Source organism: Pseudophryne corroboree, chromosome 2 (assembly GCF_028390025.1).
Source record: "Pseudophryne corroboree isolate aPseCor3 chromosome 2, aPseCor3.hap2, whole genome shotgun sequence".
In the NCBI taxonomy this organism is placed as follows: Eukaryota; Metazoa; Chordata; class Amphibia; order Anura; family Myobatrachidae; genus Pseudophryne; species Pseudophryne corroboree.
The window spans coordinates 961,708,434-961,730,990 of NC_086445.1; the positions used below are offsets into that span (position 1 = coordinate 961,708,434).

At 46.3% G+C, this 22,557-nt stretch overlaps 1 protein-coding gene across 1 annotated transcript in view; it reads right to left on the bottom strand.

Annotated features, from left to right (window-relative positions):
- Positions 1–22,557, bottom strand: part of LOC135050145 (stomatin-like) — a 224,866-nt gene that overhangs the window by 187,662 nt on the left and 14,647 nt on the right. The gene's annotated exons all lie outside the window — the stretch shown is intronic.

Consider the following 22,557-nt stretch of genomic DNA (forward strand, 5'->3'; position numbering starts at 1 on the left):
GAAAAAAACGGCTAATATGCGCATGCACCGCAATGCACACGCACGACGTACAAGTGCAAAGAGCATCGTGGTTTTGCGGCGACAATGCATTTGCACCGCTGCTAAAAGTAGCTAGCAAGCGATCAACTCGGAATGACCCCCATGGTTCTGCCGTGTGTCCTATGGTAAGGCATAGCAATGTTTCAGTGAATTTAATAAATGCAGGGCAATTGATGCATGTTTGAGGTAAATTTTAGTAAGCGGCACCTTCAGCAGGAAATGTAACACTACAGTACAAGACTATTCTAAGCAAAATTTGCAATGTTGTGCTTTGAATAATCTTGCAGTTTTACATTTTCGGCATAGACAAGCGCAAAGTGGCAGCTTTGGAAGCTGCTGCTAATTTAATTGAGCCCTTGAAACGGGAATAACTAGGATTTTGGGGGCCCCATAGCAACATTTTGAAGGGGCTCCTGCTCCAGTGCTTCTAGAGAGACGCCTCTCTACACTGCAGTTGTTCATGTTATACCCCATAGTAGTGCTCTAGTTAGAATTATGCCACACAGTGCACCCAGTTCTCATTCTTCCACAATGCTCTCAGTTCATATTATGCCACATTACATTGCCCCCAGTTTACATGAACAGAGACAAATCACAAACTTCTACAGGCCTTTGACCTTGTGTGTGTCACAATACACTGCAAGGCGTGCTTATATCAGAGTACGACTGCACACCCAAGAGTGATGTATCTAATATATAATACAAAGGGTGGTTCAATAAGTAAGGTGGAAACAAGACAATGTTTTTGTCAGCCCCACCATCTTATAGCTGATGTTGGGACAGTAAGACTGAGATAAGGTGTGGTCTAATGGCTGTGAGGGGAAGCTGTGGTCTTCCTGCTCTGTTCTGGTGGGAAATTAGACCAAAATAGAAAATATTACACACGAGAGGTCTTATTACCTGTACAGTGCTGACTGCTGCTCTAGTGTGCGCAGGGCTGGGGGCGATGAGACCCGTGTGACACAGAATACAGACAGGTACTCACATTATACTTACGTTCTTGCCTGGCATACAGAATGGTGGCAGAGTTGCCAGCCCAAAATATTCTACAACTCTCAGCCGCAATATAACCAGGGGTGCAGCATTCAGTTATTACAGTAGCTGTGGGTGCAGCACGCTTGGGTGATCTCCGATCGTAAATATCCTTTGAAAAGTATACGTAGGTACATGTACAGATTCCCAGAACATAGCACAATATGCCAATAATTACCTCATACTTCTGAGGGTTAGGCAAATGGTTGCAATCAGAGCCGGCCCTAACCAATATGATGCCCTAGGCAAGATTTTGGCTGGTGCCCCCTAGCACCACCGCTGGTTCTGAAGGAGATGCCTGGCATGAGTCAGCTGGCAGCTCTGCTAACGTCGGGCACCTTTTGTTTATGAAAATGCATCTTATTTGCATTACTATGTGGCTAGGATGCACAAGCAGCTTCTGCTGATTAAAATGATATGCAGCATGTCTATATTCTGTGAGTGACTGCAGCTGTATCTGTATACGAAATGCTACATTACAGTGATTTCCAGGAATACACTGTAACGTAGCATTTCGTATGCAGTAACACACAGAATATAGGCATGCCGCATATCATTTTAATCAGCAGAAGCTGCTGGTGCCCCTAAGCATACCAAATGCCCTAGGCATTTGCCTAGTTTGCCTATACCTAAGGCCGGCTCTGGTTGCAATACTCCTGCTGAGGAAACAGACCTCATCCACAAATCATATATTGGACACAATTCCCAGCTTCTAGACATATAATGAATAGATATAACCGACCAGTACTGTCCTGTATTTGCAGATAAATATCCTCATTGCCAGCTGTAGCCTGCACACAGGTCTGGATTAAGGTTTGTGGGGGCCCCAGAGAAACTAATTTATGGGGCCACCTACTTATGAAATTGGTAATGTGATATGCTGGTGGTGTTAAAAAAACAAACAAAAAAAGTGTAATGAGTGTCAAAGTCAGAAAAATATCTCTACACACACTGCCATATTTGCACCTCATACTGGTCCGTGCTGCGCATGCGTACGCTCTCCCGTACGTGCGCATACTCACAGTCGCGGGCACCCGCAGGCGCATGGTATGCGTATTTACGGTAGAGTTTATGCGATCGTAGCGTGCGACTCAATCATTACATATTTTCACTAATAATGTATTTTGTAGATCATGGTCCCTTTGATAGATTCTGAAAGTTTGGTTAATATAGAATGTTCATGAACAGAGAAATCCCTCTTTGTTTGATACGAAGGGTCAGACAGGAGTAATACAGTGGTGTTTAGTATCCATCGGAAGAATATTTAATTAGAAATATTCCGGTGTTGGTTTGAAGCAGATCAATCGCTCGTGCGAATAGTTATGGACATAAGAAGTTTATGAACATTTACTTTATTTGCACTTTATTACCCATGCGGCGGGAAACCCAGTTTCCCTCCCACCTGAGCAGTTGGAAATAGTCACAGCCCACCTGTATGAATCAACCTATGACCTTTTGTTATAATGCGAAGCCGAATTCCTGTGTCCAATGAACAATGAGATTGTAGGGACCATTGAATTGTATTGTGTGTGGGGCATAAATAGGCAGGCCGACCGTATCCAGTTCACTCTCTTCAGCGGTTCTCATTGCTGATAATCGGGAGCTGGATATCGAGGCGCATGCGATCGTTTCCCCTTGTGCGTAAGTTTTCTCCGCAATCATATTGTCTTGATGTTATTGTAAGCCATCTCTCTCTCCCCTCTTTCTCCCTTATTTTCCCTTGATTGTATTGTATTGTATTGCATTGTATTTCCTGTGTAGTTATCTGGTTAGTTAGTCTATGTTATATTGTAGTGTATGATTTGTTCTGTGATTCTTTTGCAAGTATAATAGTCATAATACATATAATAGGTTTTGGACCCTAAGCCCAGGTATCTGTGTATTACTTATAGTGTTAAGTATTCCCTGAGCGTCGGTGACGCCCAAGCAGCTTTGTAGTTAATCAGGTTACACCAGGTTGCACTTACACTCTGTCACCACACTAAGGTTTACTGTATATTTCGTTGTTAAAGGTATAGATATAAAGGTTTAACGTTATAAGCGTCTGCACCGCTGGTGATCTCCTCGTGGTCCCGAGCGTCCGCTACGCTATAGCGAATCATTACGTTAGTCGGCAGCCAATAGCGTGCCTGCCTGTGATCTCTGGGCCGTAAGCGAACGTGACGCTTGAGCGTCTCGACTACGGTTGAGCGATCGTTACGCAACTTGCGTACCCTTACGGTACTTCTTACGTAGATAGCGTACAGTGTTCTTAGACCTCTTAAAGTGTTTTATATACGATAAATATTTAGCTTTATCAATTGGGGGCCGTCCAGTCCTTCACATATCTGCACTAGGTAATATCAGCAGACATTATCCATCAGCAAAGGGCGGGAGGTTGTATCCCTCGTAGTGCTGACGGGATAAGCGTCTGCTTCGCTTAGGTAAAGGGTGCTGAAGGAATCCGGGAACCGGAGGTAAGAGCAAAACGCTAGTGTCTTTTAAAACTGTTTATTTTTCTGTCTTGCACGCACACATATATATCTGCATTTCCTTTTCATTTGTGTATTTTCGTATGTCACTCTCCTGTTTGCCAGTTTATAGTTGATAAACGTGCTGAGAGAGATTTGCCGCTATTTCAATAGTTTGAGTAAAGGTAATATAGTTAAAGTGTAGACAAACACACAGTTTTTGCCTGGGAGATAAGGCGAAGTCAGTGTGGTGTGTGGTAGATGATCAAGGATCATCTACATTGATAAAAGTATAAATTGTGTTACGGTGGATCTTTGCTTTGCGTACACGTGTCTCTAACAAAGACTTGCGTACGCAATCCAAAGGCCGACGCACGCAGCGTATATTACGCAACGGAGCGTCTGGGTACGCCCACGTAACTCAAACAACAGGCGATAAGTAGCGCAACGCGGTAAATAACGCAAAGCGATAAATAGCACAAATTGATTTCAGCTTTCCAAAACTTAGTTTAAATACCTTACTTTACTGCAACACCTCTGGGGAGAGCTATCAGACTACGGGAAATTATTTTTTTCTGATCAGAAAACTATAAGAATGATAGTGGGTTGAAAACGGTATGAGTGTATTGAATCCCGCTTTGTGGACTTTGTGGTCTATGTGATAAAACGGTATTAAATCCCGCTTTGTGGACTTTGTGATCTGTGTGATCTATGAGCACGGCCTGAAGTGAAAACGTGCAACAGAGTGTGATAAAGTTTTCGTTGTGTTACGCTCTGGCTGTTTTGGAGCACAGTAGGGAGACTCCAATGATCCTACCATTTATGGGCAACAAGTGTCTATAAGTGGTACGATTGGACCGCACGGTTGTATGTGTGACCAATAACGCAACGTGATATGAGGTCGTATATCCATGCGTAAATCTTGCCCTCATACGTGTTGTAGGGAGCACATGCAAGCGTGATTTGTGTAAAGAAAAAGGAAGGGAATTTTCTCAGGAAAATCTCTAAAGATAGGGCCTGCAACGGCTACACGTGTCTGCTAGAAGGCGGACCGGAGATACCCGGAGCAGAAGAAGTTCAGTGGAAGAGCTTTAAGGATTTCCAACGAATTTCTGTGTTTGGTGCATTTTAGGAAGTTTTTCTGTGTTAAAAAGGTCCACAATGGAAGCCAAGTGCACGACACAGAGACAGTCGGCAGTCAGGATTCAGACTCCAGAAGCTTGCAGACCCCGAGGGTCTGCTCGGTTAGTAATGTGGGGGAAATATGGTCCCCACACTGAGACCTTTTGTGATGAATGGACACGAATGACTGCGGGGGATAAGGCACCATTTCCCGGGATAGGTAGTTTTGACTCAAAGGTGTTGCATAATTTAAGGAGAAGGATATGTCTCATTAAATCAGCAAAGAGACGAATCAAGCATTATGATTGTTTACAGTTATGGCAACAGGAGGGTGAAATGCAAAGAAATGTAACTCACTTACCTAACTTTCATCTTGAGAGGAGAGACATGGCAATGGAGGGGATTATGGTTGCGGAGAAAAGCACAAGGGTGAACAATAAAAACGCTCTTAGCAACTGTAGTATAGATGATAAGAATAAGTGTAATAAATGTAACAATGCTAATTGTAATACTGTTGAATGTACAACTATTAACCCATGCAAGTCGCACCCCATGTTAAACTTCCCTCAGGAACACCAACAAGAAAGTGAACCCAGAACGATGTCGGCACCTCTTCCAGAAGCCATCACACAAGACATCCAGGTGGACGCGACCCAATCGGTAAAGACTGTAAACAAACCCCCTAATGGAGGGTCAGGTGAGGTCGTGTCCACAGGTACGTATGGTATTATACATTACGCACAAACAAATGTACCTCATATCGTGGAATCAATTCAGAATGACGTTACTGGACTTAATCCTGTCAGGGTAATTGCAGTACCAAATGGGAAAACTGACTCTTCAGGAGTCACCCCCGTCAGGAACATCGCCATGTACTGCCCCTTTTCCCGAACAGAACTAAGAACAATTCTGTCTGAATTTTCTGATCCCAGGAAAGACTTAGTTGCTTGTCAAAGATACATTAGAGTGCTAGGACACACTGCAGAGCCAAATAACAAAGATTGGAGGACAGTTTTGAGGGCATGTTTACCCCCCGATGTTGATTCATTGAAATTTATCGCTGATTGTAAGCTAGATGAGGAAGTGCCACTAACAAACGAGTATAACCAAGATAATGTAAAAAGAATCAATCTACAGTTGAAAGAATATTTTCCCACAGTAGTAAAATGGAATAAAATCTTTACAATAAAACAAAAAGAAGGTGAATCCGCATCAGAGTATTTTCACCGGGCTCTGCAGGATATGGCTAGGTACACTGGTATAGATGACATTGAAACTAATGTACACCACAGAGAGGTAGCTGTGTCCGTATTAATGAACAACTTAAAAGACACACTAAAAATTAGGGTACAAACTTCCATACCACATTGGAGAGGTATCTCGGTGGCGGCATTAAGAGAGTCCGCTATCGAGCATGACCGAAATATCCAAAGAACCAGGGAAGCGCAGGGAGAGCGGTTGATGGCACTGAACATCCAAGCACTAGAGGATGCATCAAGTCGACCGGAATCCCAGGCCCCTAGCACATGGAGAAAGCCAAGGATTTGTTATCATTGTAGAAGAGAAGGGCATTATGCCAGCAACTGTAATAACCCACATAAAGTCAGACCCCCTAGACCAGGCATTCCCAACCACGGTCCTCAAGGCACACCAACAGTGCAGGTTTTAGTGATATCCAGGCTTCAGCACAGGTGACTTAATTAGTAGCTCAGTAACTTTGATTTAACCATCTGTGCTGCAGCCTGGATATCACTAAAACCTGCACTGTTGGTGTGCCTTGAGGACCGTGGTTGGGAATGCCTGCCCTAGACCAAGAAATGAGCAAAGTTATAACACACAAAATTATAATCAGGGATCATATAGGAAAAATTTTGGCCCACACCCATAATGTGCAGTCAGGAAAGGTGATCATTAGGACTGATGGTAAGCCTGAGGTTATAGTTAATAAATTGGGAGGTCATTCCCTGAAAACACAGGAATGACCGGGTGAAACGTTGTAAATGTATCTGTGAAATGTTTCGTTTTCTCTCTCCCCATCTCTGACGATTATTGGTAGGATTCAAACATTGCATACATACTTGGTCTTTGCAGAAGTCTACCAAACCCCAGCATGACCTATCCGCACCAATGTATTCTGGCCAGATACAGACAATGGAATATGGACGTGCTGGGGGGAGGGACTGCGCAAGGAAACCATTGGACATGTAGATATGACAGCCTGATGATCTGACAGTGTTTTGAAATGTTTGAAAAATGTTTTTTTTTTTCTTCTCTTTTCCTATTGATGGCTATTGTTGATTTAAGTAATATACACATGCACATAAATTGTTCTCTCTCTTTGTTTTTTTGCTGTTGTTGTTTTCTCTCTCTTCTCACTCATGCTTTCATGTTTTAAAGATGGTATGTCGCCCATCAGTTAGACAAATGGTAATGCAAGATTTTTGCTCCTTACAGAAAGATCGCTGGTTTGGAGGGAATATTGCATCACCAGAATGTTCGTTTGGAAGACTGAGAGACAGCACCTTTGAGAAGACAGCAGAACAAGAAGAACAACAAGACGAGAGAACTAATTATCGTAACAAGTTTCTCTCCCCCTCAAACTGATTTTCTGTACCCCCATTACAAATTTCTTCTTTTCTCCTCCTGTAAGATGGACTTGCCCCAAGAGACTGTGATCTGGATTTTCCTGTTGACCATGATGTTGACCAGAGCAGTCTGTTCCGGTGAGAGTATCAGTGAGGTCGTGAAAGGATCCAGAAAGGTCCTGATGATAAAGATGGAGGTGTAAATTTCCAATAGCAACCCAATCACCAAGCAAAGGCGAGTACCGGAAACGATCTAGCAGCCATGTTATTTGTAAACATTTTTCTTTTAAGGATTATTAGCTGAAGAAAACTGTATCTGTAGGCTCTGTGATAATGTCATTGAGGATGGGTGTATTAAGAAATGCCAATCCAGTTTTAATACCCATATGGACCGGCATCCCTTGAGTGACTATCACTCTTTAGTGGGTAGTGTGCTTAATAAAACAGATTGTTGGGTATGCTCTCAAGTACCTCAAGGTCACAGAAAATCAGGGCTAGTACCATTTCCTTTAACGTTAGGGGAGGTACTTGAGTTAAATGGTGGGAGACCGGTGGACCGGAGGTTTAATATCTCCAGCCCTCCTAGTTTGAAGCTCCACCAATACCATGTGGATAGGTCCCTATTATGTTTCAACATCTCCAATCCCCGAAAGCCGGGAAATTGGGAAGTGTCATGGAGTAACCAAACCATGACCTTTTCGCATAGAGCAGATAGAATGCCTACAGATACAGAGCTTGTACGCCACATAGCCAGTAGAGGAAAATCTTTCCGGTATAGGTATACCTTAGGAAATAGGATTACTAGAGTTGGAGAGGTATCACCAGGATACTGTGCACATATCGTACAACCTGATACGTGTACTAAGCAGATGGAAGAATTAGGGTTAGGAGATTTCACATGGAAGGTGTGTAATATGGTTATGTCCTACTCCGTCCCATATGTTCTCCCCGATGATGCATATTTCATATGCGGGAGAAAGGCGTACAAGTGGCTTGCCCCAAACTCTGAAGGATTGTGTTATATTGGAAAAGTACTGCCTGAAGTAATGACTGTATCACATAACAAAATGAAAGACATACACCGTGGTGCCCAAGCTCCTTATGCTCACACCCATTACGAGCACGTTGTTAAAAGGCACCTGATAGAGAAGACAGAGCATCCGGCCTCTGATCTGATAAGTGAATCCACCGGGATTCAATTCTTAATCGCGTTAGATTTCACCCGCACCGCTAGAGGAGTGCTGAATTATAAATACATTTCTGCGCTCGCCAATTTGTTAGATAATATCACTGAAATGTATGATGACACGTTTAGGTATACTGGAAGAGAACTTCAGGCTTACAAAACAGAACTGGTACAGCATAGAATGGTTCTCAATTACCTCACAGCAGTGACAGGCGGATATTGTGTCACACTGGCAACACAATACGGCGTGAAATGTTGCACATATATTACGAATAGCACCGAGGATCCGGTCGAGGTCATAGACCAAAAGATGGACGATATTCTCCAATTGAAGTGGGAATTTCGCAGGAGACACAATCTCACTCTTGCTGCTGTAGGTAATGAGCTGACTGGTTGGGTGTCATGGTTGAACCCGCGAAATTGGTTTTCTGGTTTAGGAGACTGGGCTCAAGGAGTCATAATGGATGTTGGGAAGTTTCTCCTATGTATCTTAGGTGTTGTCATATCGATTGGATTGATATTTAGATGCGGTCAGGCTTTAATGAAGTGCAATCATCGTACTAGGGTAATGAGTTTAAGGAGTGAGGAAACTGTAATTAACCTGGACTTGATTTATGACCCAAATGTAGAAACAATGATGTGATGAAAATGCGATTTCCACGGTCCGTTTCTTTCACCTGTTTTTCCGTTTGCTCCAAGGTAACAAGACCCACTTGGACGAGGAATTTGACGAGACGATATACAGACAACGGATTGACCAAAGAAGAAGTTTTGACCACTTTAGATACGGACATTTGATGAACTTTGCCATGGATCCCCAGGTTCCCTAGAATTCTTAAACTCACGCTAGCCCAACATTTTTTGTAAATCTATTGGCATTGACAAAGCTTTTTGCTCGCACCTAATGGGCAAAACAGCGCAAAGAAGACGACTTTCAACTGATACCGAACAAAACCTCAATCGACGACTGTACATTTACCTGACATAGAATACCACCGCATTTACCGTAATTATGTCTTTTCTTCATTTCTACAACCCACAGGTAATGACACACATAGTCGATAGGGAATACAGGCACAGATATCAGCAATCACATATCACCCCCATTCATGTATCATCAACTAAAATGTGCTTCCCCATTTTGTTACAACCAAAACCGAAAAGAGCTCGGTAAAGTTTGACAGCCCATCCACAGACCCGTACCACGGGATAAGAAGGAATTCAAATGTATACTTCGCAATACCTCGAAGCTTGATTTACAACACGTACGGCACGATGATACATGACCCCCCAAACATGGACTCATACACACATGCTTCTGCTATCTCACTAGGTCATACCCTCTTCCCACCTACTCCTCTCTCCTCCCTTACCCAACCATGGAAATGAATTAACCCCTGACATATATTTTTCTCCTTTTGAAATGTTTTAGAAGGTGGCAGTTATTATTGACTGCCAAAGGGTGGACTGTCAAAGTCAGAAAAATATCTCTACACACACTGCCATATTTGCACCTCATACTGGTCCGTGCTGCGCATGCGTACGCTCTCCCGTACGTGCGCATACTCAGTCGCGGGCACCCGCAGGCGCATGGTATGCGTATTTACGGTAGAGTTTATGCGATCGTAGCATGCGACTCAATCATTACATATTTTCACTAATAATGTATTTTGTAGATCATGGTCCCTTTGATAGATTCTGAAAGTTTGGTTAATATAGAATGTTCATGAACAGAGAAATCCCTCTTTGTTTGATACGAAGGGTCAGACAGGAGTAATACAGTGGTGTTTAGTATCCATCGGAAGAATATTTAATTAGAAATATTCCGGTGTTGGTTTGAAGCAGATCAATCGCTCGTGCGAATAGTTATGGACATAAGAAGTTTATGAACATTTACTTTTTCTCTATCGTCCTAGTGGATGCTGGGGTTCCTGAAAGGACCAGGGGGATAGCGGCTCCGCAGGAGAGAGGGCACAAAAAGTAAAGCTTTACGATCAGGTGGTGTGCACTGGCTCCTCCCCCTATGACCCTCCTCCAAGCCTCAGTTAGATTTTTGTGCCCGGCCGAGAAGGGTGCAATCTAGGTGGCTCTCCTAAAGAGCTGCTTAGAAAAGTTTAGCTTAGGTTTTTTATTTTACAGTGAGTCCTGCTGGCAACAGGATCACTGCAACGAGGGACTTAGGGGAGAAGAAGTGAACTCACCTGCGTGCAGGATGGATTGGCTTCTTGGCTACTGGACATCAGCTCCAGAGGGACGATCACAGGTACAGCCTGGATGGTCACCGGAGCCTTGCCGCCGGCCCCCTTGCAGATGCTGAAGTAAGAAGAGGTCCAGAATCGGCGGCAGAAGACTCCTCAGTCTTCTAAAGGTAGCGCACAGCACTGCAGCTGTGCGCCATTTTCCTCTCAGCACACTTCACACGGCAGTCACTGAGGGTGCAGGGCGCTGGGAGGGGGGCGCCCTGGGAGGCAAATGAAAACCTATTTTGGCTAAAAATACCTCACATATAGCCTCCGGAGGCTATATGGAGATATTTAACCCCTGCCAGAATCCGTTAAGAGCGGGAGACGAGGCAGCCGAAAAAGGGGCGGGGCCTATCTCCTCAGCACACAGCGCCATTTTCCCTCACAGAAAGGCTGGAGGGAAGGCTCCCAGGCTCTCCCCTGCACTGCACTACAGAAACAGGGTTAAAACAGAGAGGGGGGGCACTAATTTGGCGTTAGAAATATATAATAAAGATGCTATAAGGGAAAACACTTATATAAGGTTGTCCCTATATAATTATAGCGTTTTTGGTGTGTGCTGGCAAACTCTCCCTCTGTCTCTCCAAAGGGCTAGTGGGTCCTGTCCTCTATCAGAGCATTCCCTGTGTGTGTGCTGTGTGTCGGTACGTGTGTGTCGACATGTATGAGGACGATGTTGGTGAGGAGGCGGAGCAATTGCCTGTAATGGTGATGTCACTCTCTAGGGAGTCGACACCGGAATGGATGGCTTATTTAGGGAATTACGTGATAATGTCAACACGCTGCAAGGTCGGTTGACGACATGAGACGGCCGACAAACAATTAGTACCGGTCCAGACGTCTCAAAAACACCGTCAGGGGTTTTAAAACGCCCGTTTACTTTAGTCGGTCGACACAGACACAGACAGGGACACTGAATCCAGTGTCGACGGTGAATAAACAAACGTATTCCTTATTAGGGCCACACGTTAAAGGCAATGAAGGAGGTGTTACATATTTCTGATACTACAAGTACCACAAAAGAGGGTATTATGTGGGATGTGAAAAAACTACCGTAGTTTTTCCTGAATCAGATAAATTAAATAAAGTGTGTGATGATGCGTGGGTTCCCCCCGATAGAAAATTAGGGGCGGTATACCCTTTCCCGCCAGAAGTTAGGGCGCATTGGGAAACACCCCTTAGGGTGGCTAAGGCGCTCACACGCTTATCAAAACAAGTGGCGGTACCGTCTATAGATAGGGCCGTCCTCAAGGACCAGCTGACAGGAGGCTGGAAAATATCATAAAAAGTATATACACACATACTGGTGTTATACTGCGACCAGCGATCGCCTCAGCCTGGATGTGCAGAGCTGGGGTGGCTTGGTCGGATTCCCTGACTAAAAATATTGATACCCTTGACAGGGACAGTATTTTATTGACTATAGAGCATTTAAAGGATGCATTTCTATATATGCGAGATGCACAGAGGGATATTTGCACTCTGGCATCAAGAGTAAATGCGATGTCCATATCTGCCAGAAGATGTTATGGACACGACAGTGGTCAGGTGATGCAGATTCCAAACGGCACAAAGGTGTATTGCCGTATAAAGGAAGAGGAGTTATTTGGGGTCGGTCCATCGGACCTGGTGGCCACGGCAACTGCTGGAAAATCCACCGTTTTTACCCTAAGTCACATCTCTGCAGAAAAAGACACCGTCTTTTCAGCCTCAGTCCTTTCGTCCCTATAAGATCATATCTGCCCAGGGATAGAGGAAAGGGAAGAAGACTGCAGCAGGCAGCCCATTCCCAGGAACAGAAGCGTTCCACCGCTTCTGACAAGTTCTCAGCATGGCGCTGACACCGTACAGGACCCCTGGATCCTACAAGTAGTATCCCAGGGGTACAGATTGGAATGTCGAGACGTTTCCCCTTCGCAGGCTCCTGAAGTCTGCTTTACCAAGGTCTCCCTCCGACAAGGAGGCAGTATGGGAAAAAAATTCACAAGCTGTATTCCCAGCAGGTGATAATTAAATTACCTCTCCTACTACAAGAAAAGGGGTATTATTCCACACTATATTGTGGTACTGAAGCCAGAAGGCTAGGTGAGACTTATTCTAAAAAATTTTTGAACACTTACAAGGGTTCAAATCAAGATGGAGTCACTCAGAGCAGTGATAACGAACCAGGAAGAAGGGGACTATATAGTGTCCCGGGACATCAGGGATGCTTACCTCTATGTCCCAAATTTGCCCTTCTCACTAAGGGTACCTCAGGTTCGTGGTGCAGAACTGTCACTATCAGTTTCAGACGCTGCCGTTTGGATTGTCCACGGCACCCCGGGTCTTTACCAAGGTAATGGCCGAAATGATGATTCTTCTTCGAAGAAAAGGCGTCTTAATTATCCCTTACTTGGACGATCTCCTGATAAGGGCATAGTCCAGGGAACAGTTGGAGGTCGGAGTAGCACTATCTCGGATACTGCTACAACAGCACGGGTGGATTCTAAATATTCCAAAATCGCAGCTGATCCCGACGACACGTCTGCTGTGCCTAGGGATGATTCTGGACACAGTCCAGAAAAAGGTGTTTCTCCCGGAAGAGAAAGCCAGGGAGTTATCCGAGCTAGTCAGGAACCTCCTAAAAACAGTGCATCATTGCACAAGGGTCCTGGTAAAAATGGTGGCTTCCTACGAAGCAATTCCATTCGGCAGATTTCACGCAAGAACTTTTCAGTGGGATCTGCTGGACAAATGGTCCGGATCGCATCTTCAGATGCATCAGCGGATAACCCTATATTCAAGGACAAGGGTGTCTCTCCTGTGGTGGTTATAGAGTGCTCATCTTCTAGAGGGCCGCAGATTCGGCATTCAGGATTGGATGCTGGTGACCACGGAGCCCAGCCCGAGAGGCTGGGGAGCAGTCACACAAGGAAAAAAATTTCCAGGGAGTGTGATCAAGTCTGGAGACTTTTCTCCACATAAATATACTGGAGCTAAGGGTAAATTTATAATGCTCTAAGCTTAGCAAGACCTCTGCTTCAAGGTCAGCCGGTATTGATCCAGTGGGAAAAACATCACGGCAGTCGCCCACGTAAACAGACAGGGCGACACAAGAAGCAGGAGGGCAATGGCAAAAACTGCAAGGACTTTTCGCTGGGCGGAAAATCATGTGATAGCACTGTCAGCAGTGTTTCATCCCGGGAATGGAAACTGGGAAGCAGACTTCCTCAGCAGGCACGACCTCCACCCGGGAGAGTGGAAACTTCATCGGGAAGTTTTTTCCACATGATTGTAAACCGTTGGGAAATACCAAAGGTGGACATGATGGCGTCCCGTCTGAACAAAAAACGGGACAGGTATTGCGCCAGGTCAAGAGACCCTCAGGCAATAGCTGTGGACGTTCTGGTAACACCGTGGGTGTACCAGTCGGTGTATGTGTTCCCTCCTCTGCTTCTCATACCTAAGGTGCTGAGAATTATAAGACGTAGAGGAGTAAGAACTATACTCATGGCTCCGGATTGGCCAAGAAGGACTTGGTACCCGGAACTTCAAGAGATGCTTACAGAGGTCTTATGGCCTCTGCTGCTAAGAAGGGATTTGCTTCAGCAAGTACCATGTCTGTTCCAAGACTTACCGCAGCTGCGTTTGTCGGCATGGCGGTGGAACGCCGGATCCTAAAGGAAAAAGGCATTCCGGAAGAGGTCATTCCTACCCTGGTCAAAGCCAGAAAGGAGGTGACCGCACAACATTATCACCACATGTGGCGAAAATATGTTGCGTGGTGTGAGGCCAGGATGGCCCCACAAAGAAATTTCAACTCGGTCGTTTCCTGCATTTCCTGCAAACAGGAGTGTCTATGGGCCGCAAATTGGGGTCCATTAAGGTTCAAATTTCGGCCCTGTCGATTTTCTTCCAGAAAGAATTGGCTTCAGTTCCTGAAGTCCAGAAGTTTGTCAAGGGAGTATTGCATATACAACCCCCTTTTGTGCCTCCAGTGGCACTGTGGGATCTCAACGTAGTTCTGGGATTCCTCAAATCACATTGGTTTAAAACCAGTCAAATCTGTGGATTTGAAGCATCTCACATGAAAAGTGACCATGCTCTTGGCCCTGGCCTGGACCAGGCGAGTGTCAAATTGGTGGTTTTTTCTCAAAAAAGCCCATATCTGTTTGTCCATTCGGACAGGGCAGAGCTGCGGACTCGTCCCCAGTTCTCTCCCTAAGGTGGTGTCAGTGTTTCACCTGAACCAGCTTATTGTGGTGCCTTGCACCTACTAGGGACTTGGAGGACTCCAAGTTGCTAGATGTTGTCAGGGCCCTGAAAATATGTTCCAGGACGGCTGGAGTCAGGAAAACTGACTTGCTGTTATCCTGTATGCACCCAACAAACTGGGTGCTCTTGCTTCTAAGCAGACTATTGCTAGTTGGATGTGTAATACAATTCAGCTTGCACATTCTGTGGCAGGCCTGCCACAGCCAAAATATGTAAATGCCCATTCCACAAGGAAGGTGGGCTCATCTTGGGCGGCTGCCCGAGGGGTCTCGGCTTTACAACTTTGCCGAGCGGTTATTTAGTCAGGGGCAAACACGTTTGTAAAATCCTACAAATTTGATACCCTGGCTAAGGAGGACCTGGAGTTCTCTCATTCGGTGCTGCAGAGTCATCCGCACTCTCCCGCCCGTTTGGGAGCTTTGGTATTATCCCCATGGTCCTTTCAGGAACCCCAGCATCCACTAGGACGATAGAGAAAATAAGAATTTACTTACCGATAATTCTATTTCTCGGAGTCCGTAGTGGATGCTGGGCGCCCATCCCAAGTGCGGATTGTCTGCAATACTTGTACATAGTTACAAAAATCGGGTTATTATTGTTGTGAGCCATCTTTTCAGAGGCTCCGCTGTTATCATACTGTTAACTGGGTTCAGATCACAGGTTGTACAGTGTGATTGGTGTGGCTGGTATGAGTCTTACCCGGGATTCAAAATCCTTCCTTATTGTGTACGCTCGTCCGGGCACAGTACCTAACTGAGGCTTGGAGGAGGGTCATAGGGGGAGGAGCCAGTGCACACCACCTGATCGTAAAGCTTTACTTTTTGTGCCCTCTCTCCTGCGGAGCCGCTATCCCCCTGGTCCTTTCAGGAACCCCAGCATCCACTACGGACTCCGAGAAATAGAATTATCGGTAAGTAAATTCTTATTATTTGCACTTTATTACCCATGCGGCGGGAAACCCAGTTTCCCTCCCACCTGAGCAGTTGGAAATAGTCACAGCCCACCTGTATGAATCAACCTATGACCTTTTGTTATAATGCGAAGCCGAATTCCTGTGTCTCAATGAACAATGAGATTGTAGGGACCATTGAATTGTATTGTGTGTGGGGCATAAATAGGCAGGCCGACCGTATCCAGTTCACTCTCTCTTCAACGGTTCTCATTGCTGATAATCGGGAGCTGGATATCGAGGCGCATGCGATCGTTTCCCCTTGTGCGTAAGTTTTCTCCGCAATCATATTGTCTTGATGTTATTGTAAGCCATCTCTCTCTCCCCTCTTTCTCCCTTATTTTCCCTTGATTGTATTGTATTGTATTTCCTGTGTAGTTATCTGGTTAGTTAGTCTATGTTATATTGTAGTGTATGATTTGTTCTGTGATTCTTTTGCAAGTATAATAGTCATAATACATATAATAGGTTTTGGACCCTAAGCCCAGGTATCTGTGTATTACTTATAGTGTTAAGTATTCCCTGAGCGTCGGTGACGCCCAAGCAGCTTTGTAGTTAATCAGGTTACACCAGGTTGCACTTACACTCTGTCACCACACTAAGGTTTACTGTATATTTCGTTGTTAAAGGTATAGATATAAAGGTTTAACGTTATAAGCGTCTGCACCGCTGGTGATCTCCTCGTGGTCCCGAGCGTCCGCTACGCTATAGCGAATCATTACGTTAGTCGGCAGCCAATAGCGTGCCTGCCTGTGATCTCTGGGCCGTAAGCGAACGTGACGCTTGAGCGTCTCGACTACGGTTGAGCGATCGTTACGCAACTTGCGTACCCTTACGGTACTTCTTACGTAGATAGCGTACAGTGTTCTTAGACCTCTTAAAGTGTTTTATATACGATAAATATTTAGCTTTATCATGAGTAAATACTCCCATCACCAAAAATGTGTTGAGCACTCTGCAGTGCCCCCAGTTCCCATTATGCTGCACAGAAACACCAGTTCACATATGACACAGTGCTCCTCCATACTGGTGCTGTAGTTATGTGGGTGGGGGGCCACTAGGTGACCACCTCTTGCTGCACTGCGATCCATTTCGGATACTGGTGCTCGGGATCCCGGCAGTCTGAATACCGATGCCGACACCCCAACATGGATTGAAATACTGGCGCTGGGATCCCGAACACAGATTGACGTGGATCGGGAGTCCTCAGTGGTAAGCGATGGGGAAGGGGGGGGGGGGTTTAGGTTTATGCTGCAGGTAAGGGAGGATTAGGCACCACTTTTGAGGGTTAGAGCTAGGTTACGGGGGTGGTAAGGGTTATGCTGTTGGAAAAGAGGGTTACTGGGGTAAGGAGGGAGGGTAGACATACTTACCTGACCCCTGTCGGGTTTCTCTGCGTCGGGATGCCAGTTTCGGTCATATGACCGCCAGTCTATCATATGTATTCCGCTGCACTTTGGTTAATCCGGCACTTTCTGTACAGAAAACTGTAATTTCTGATCTATATGATGCACAGAGCAGCCCCACACATACGCCTATTAGCAATTATATGCTGCATAGATACCACCCATTGCCATGAATATATTGAGGTGAGTGGATGATAGCAGGGGGCCGGCAGTTAGAATACCAGCGACATCCCAACATGCAGAATCAAAACACCTGGTAAGTACCCTAACCCTCTGGTCTCCACCCTCCACAGCCTAACCCTAACCCTCCATGCCCTCAGTCTAAACTTAACCACCCCCATCGGGGGTGTGGTATGTTAGCTAGATTACACTTAGGTTGACAGTGTCTAGGTCGACCACTATTGGTCGACATGATAAAATGTCAACAAAAGTTTTTAAACTTTTTTGGTGTCGTTTTCTCCGTACAGTGATCGGAATCCACAATTAGTGCACTTTGTCACCTCGCATGGCTCGCCATGCTTCGGGCAAGGTTATCGTTCCCAACTGTAGTCCACATCGATCGTAAAGTGTGAAAAAGTTCAAAAAATAAATGTCTACCTGCACAGTGTCGACCTAAAGACCGGATCCCCCCCTAACCGTGCCAGCCACTACCTCCCACACACACACCCGCAGTTGGGATTTTGGCATTGTGATCCATGTGGAGGTCCTGGCGTCTGTCTTTTGATTCCACATCGGTATTCTGACTGCCGGCATTCCGAATGCCGGTATGCTGACCGGATCCCTTGAAGAGTAACTTCCTTAAACTCAAAACCTCCTGTTGCATGTATACTCCACATATGCCAGTCACATATTGCATGGATTGCCCCATCTCCCAGCAAGTTACCAGTCAACAGACGACTGTCTATGGGTACTCCTGGCACGTCGCATCACACCCTACAATATTCTTGAGTACGGATTGGTCCTGAATGATCCTGCAAGTAACAAAGAGGTGGTACTACTGTGTCCATCGGGTTGGGTATGGGATCCCGGCGGTCAGAATACCGGCGCCAGGATCCTCCCTGCCAAGATATCGGCAGGGGGGCTGTGCTCTCCACATTGCGGGCTCTGCTTGCTGCGCTTGCCACAGGTTCTATTACCACTCTTTTGGATGTCGTGGACACCCAGGAGTGGAAATAGCTGTGGCGGCACTTCCGCCATTCTGGTGTTCGGGATCCCGGCGTTAGTATTCTGACCGCCGGGATCCTGAGTAACATAGAAACATAGAATTTGTCGGCAGATAAGAACCACTTGGCCCATCTAGTCTGCCCCTTTTTTTTTTTTTATATTATTTTTATCTCTAACCTTATTTGATCCTTATTTCTCTGACGTCCTAGTGGATGCTGGGAACTCCGTAAGGACCATGGGGAATAGCGGCTCCGCAGGAGACTGGGCACATCTAAGAAAGATTTAGGACTACCTGGTGTGCACTGGCTCCTCCCACTATGACCCTCCTCCAGACCTCAGTTAGAATCCTGTGCCCGGCTCGAGCTGGATGCACACTAGGGGCTCTCCTGAGCTCCTAGAAAGAAAGTATATTTTAGGTTTTTTATTTTACAGTGAGACCTGCTGGCAACAGGCTCACTGCAACGAGGGACTAAGGGGAGAAGAAGCGAACCTACCTGCTTGCAGCTAGCTTGGGCTTCTTAGGCTACTGGACACCATTAGCTCCAGAGGGATCGACCGCAGGACCCGTCCTTGGTGTTCGTTCCCGGAGCCGCGCCGCCGTCCCCCTTACAGAGCCAGAAGCATGAAGATGGTCCGGAAAATCGGCGGCAGAAGACTTCAGTCTTCACCAAGGTAGCGCACAGCACTGCAGCTGTGCGCCATTGCTCCTCATACACACTTCACACTCCGGTCACTGAGGGTGCAGGGCGCTGGGGGGGGGGGGGGGGGGGGGGGGGGGGGGCGCCCTGAGCAGCAATAAAAACACCTTGGCTGGCAAAATAACCACAATATATAGCCCCAGAGGCTATGTATGTGGTAATTACCCCTGCCAGAATCCATTAAAAAGCGGGAGAAAAGTCAGCGAAAAAGGGGCGGAGCTATCTCCCTCAGCACACTGGCGCCATTTTCTCTTCACAGTGCAGCTGGAAGACAGCTCCCCAGGCTCTCCCATGTAGTTTTCAGGCTCAAAGGGTTAAAAAGAGAGGGGGGGGCACTAAATTTAGGCGCAATATTATATATACAAGCAGCTATTGGGGAAAATTCACTCAGTTATAGTGTTAATCCCCACATTATATAGCGCTGTGGTGTGTGCTGGCATACTCTCTCTCTGTCTCCCCAAAGGGCTTTGTGGGGTCTTGTCCTCAGTCAGAGCATTCCCTGTGTGTGTGCGGTGTGTCGGTACGGCTGTGTCGACATGTGTGATGAGGAGGCTTATGTGGTGACGGAGCAGATGCCGATAAATGTGATGTCGCCCCCTGTGGGGCCGACACCAGAGTAGATGGATAGGTGGAAGGTATTAACCGACAGTGTCAACTCCTTACATAAAAGGCTGGATGACGTAACAGGCTGGATGACGTAACAGCTGTGGGACAGCCGGCTTCTCAGCTCGCGCCTGCCCAGGCGTCTCAAAGGCCATCAGGGGCTCAAAAAACGCCCGCTCTCTCAGATGGTAGACACAGATGTCGACACAGAGTCTGACTCCAGTGTCGACAAGGTTGAGACATATACACAATCCACTAAGAACATCCGTGACTTGATCCCGGCAATAAAAAATGTGTTACACATTTCTGACATTAACCCAAGTACTTTAAAAAAAAAAAAGGGTTTTATGTTTGGGGAGAAAAAGCAGGCAGTGTTTTGTTCCCCCATCAGATGAGTGAATGAAGTGTGTGAAAAAGCGTGGGTTCCCCCGATAAGAAACTGGTAATTTCTAAAAAGTTACTGATGGCGTACCCTTTCCCGCCAGAGGATAGGTCACGTTGGGAGATATCCCCTAGGGTGGATAAGGCGCTCACACGTTTGTCAAATAAGGTGGCACTGCCGTCTTAGGATACGGCCACTTTGAAGATGCCTGCTGATAAAAAGCAGGAGGCTATCCTGAAGTCTGTATTTACACACTCAGGTACTAGACTGAGACCTGCAATTGCCTCAGCATGGATAGTGCTGCTGCGGCGTGGTCCGATACCCTGTCTGATAATATAATCAGGGCTGTTTCTAGCCAGCTTGGCTCCCAGTGCGAGATTTAAAAATGCGCCCCCCCCCCCTTGATATAAAAAAATGCGCCCCCCCATAGTTATAAAAAGTAAAAGGTATGTACGCGTCGAAGGCGCGCGCGCTCCCGGCCTAGGGGTGTGGCCTCTGTAAAATGGGCGTGGCCTCTGTAAAAATAAGAATTTACTTACCGATAATTCTATTTCTCGTAGTCCGTAGTGGATGCTGGGGACTCCGTCAGGACCATGGGGTTTAGCGGCTCCGCAGGAGACAGGGCACAATAATAAAAGCTTTAGGATCAGGTGGTGTGCACTGGCTCCTCCCCCTATGACCCTCCTCCAAGCCTCAGTTAGGATACTGTGCCCGGACGAGCGTGCATAATAAGGAAGGATATTGAATCCCGGGTAAGACTCATACCAGCCACACCAATCACACCGTACAACCTGTGATCTGAACCCAGTTAACAGTATGATAACAACGAAGGAGCCTCTGAAAAGATGGCTCACAACAAGAATAACCCGATTTTTGTAACAATAACTATGTACAAGTATTGCAGACAATCCGCACTTGGGATGGGCGCCCAGCATCCACTACGGACTACGAGAAATAGAATTATCGGTAAGTAAATTCTTATTTTCTCTAACGTCCTAAGTGGATGCTGGGGACTCCGTCAGGACCATGGGGATTATACCAAAGCTCCCAAACGGGCGGGAGAGTGCGGATGACTCTGCAGCACCGAATGAGAGAACTTCCATGTCCTCCTCAGTCAGGGTGTGCCCCTGACCAAGTAGCAGCTCGGCAAAGTTGTAAAGCCGAGACCCCTCGGGCAGCCGCCCAGTATGAGCCCACTTCCTTGTGGAATGGGCTTTTACTGATTTTGACTGTGGCAAGCCTGCCACAGAATGTGCAAGCTGAATTGTACTACAAATCCAGCGAGCAATCGTCTGCTTAGAAGCAGGAACACCCATCTTGTTGGGTGCATACAGGCTAAACAGCGAGTCAGATTTTCTGACTCCAGTCGTCCTGGAAACATATATTTTCAGGGCCCTGACAACGTCAAGTAACTTGGAGTCCTCCAAGTCCCTAGTAGCCGCAGGTACCACAATAGGTTGGTTCATGTGAAAAACAGAAAACACCTTAAGGAGAAATTGAGGACGAGTCCTCAATTCTGCCCTGTCAGAATAAAAATTAAGTAAGGGCTTTTATATGATAAAGCCGCCCATTCTGACACACGCCTGGCTGAAGCCAGGGCTAATAGAATCTTCACCTTCCATGTGAAATATTTTAATTCCACAGTGGTGAGTGGATCCAACCAATGTGACTTTAGGAAACTCAAAACAACATTGAGATCCCAAGGTGCCACTGGGGGCACAAAAGGAGGCTGTATATGCAGTACCCCTTTTACAAACGTCTGAACTTCAGGCACTGAAGCCAGTTCTTTCTGGAAGAAATTCGACAGGGTCGAAATTTGAACCTTAATGGACCCTAATTTTAGGCCCATAGACAGTCCTGTTTTCAGGAAATGTAGGAAACGACCCAGTTGGAATTCCTCTGTAGGGACCTTCTTGGCCTCACACCACGCAACATATTTTCGCCCAATGCGGTGAAAATGTTTTGCGATTACATCCTTCCTGGCTTCGACCAGGGTAGGGATGACTTCATCTGGAATGCCCTTTCAGGATCCGGCGTTCAACTGCCATGACGTCAAACGCAGCCGCGGTAAGTCTTGGAACAGACAAGGCCCCTGCTGGAGCAGGTCCTCTCTTAAAGGTAGAGGCCACGGTTCTTCCGTGAGCATCTCTTGAAGTTCCGGGTACCAAGTCCTTCTTGACCCATCCGGAACCACGAGTATCGTTCTTACTCATCTCCTTCTTATGATTCTCAGTACTTTTGGTATGAGATGCATAGGAGGGAACACATACCCTGACTGGTACACCCACAGTGTTACCAGAGCGTCCACCGCTATTGCCTGAGGGTCCCTTGACCTGGCGCAATATCGGTCTAGTTTTTTGTTCAGGCGGGACGCCATCATGTCCACCTTTGGTTTTTCCCAACGGTTTACAATCATGTGGAAGACTTCCCGCTGAAGTCCCCAC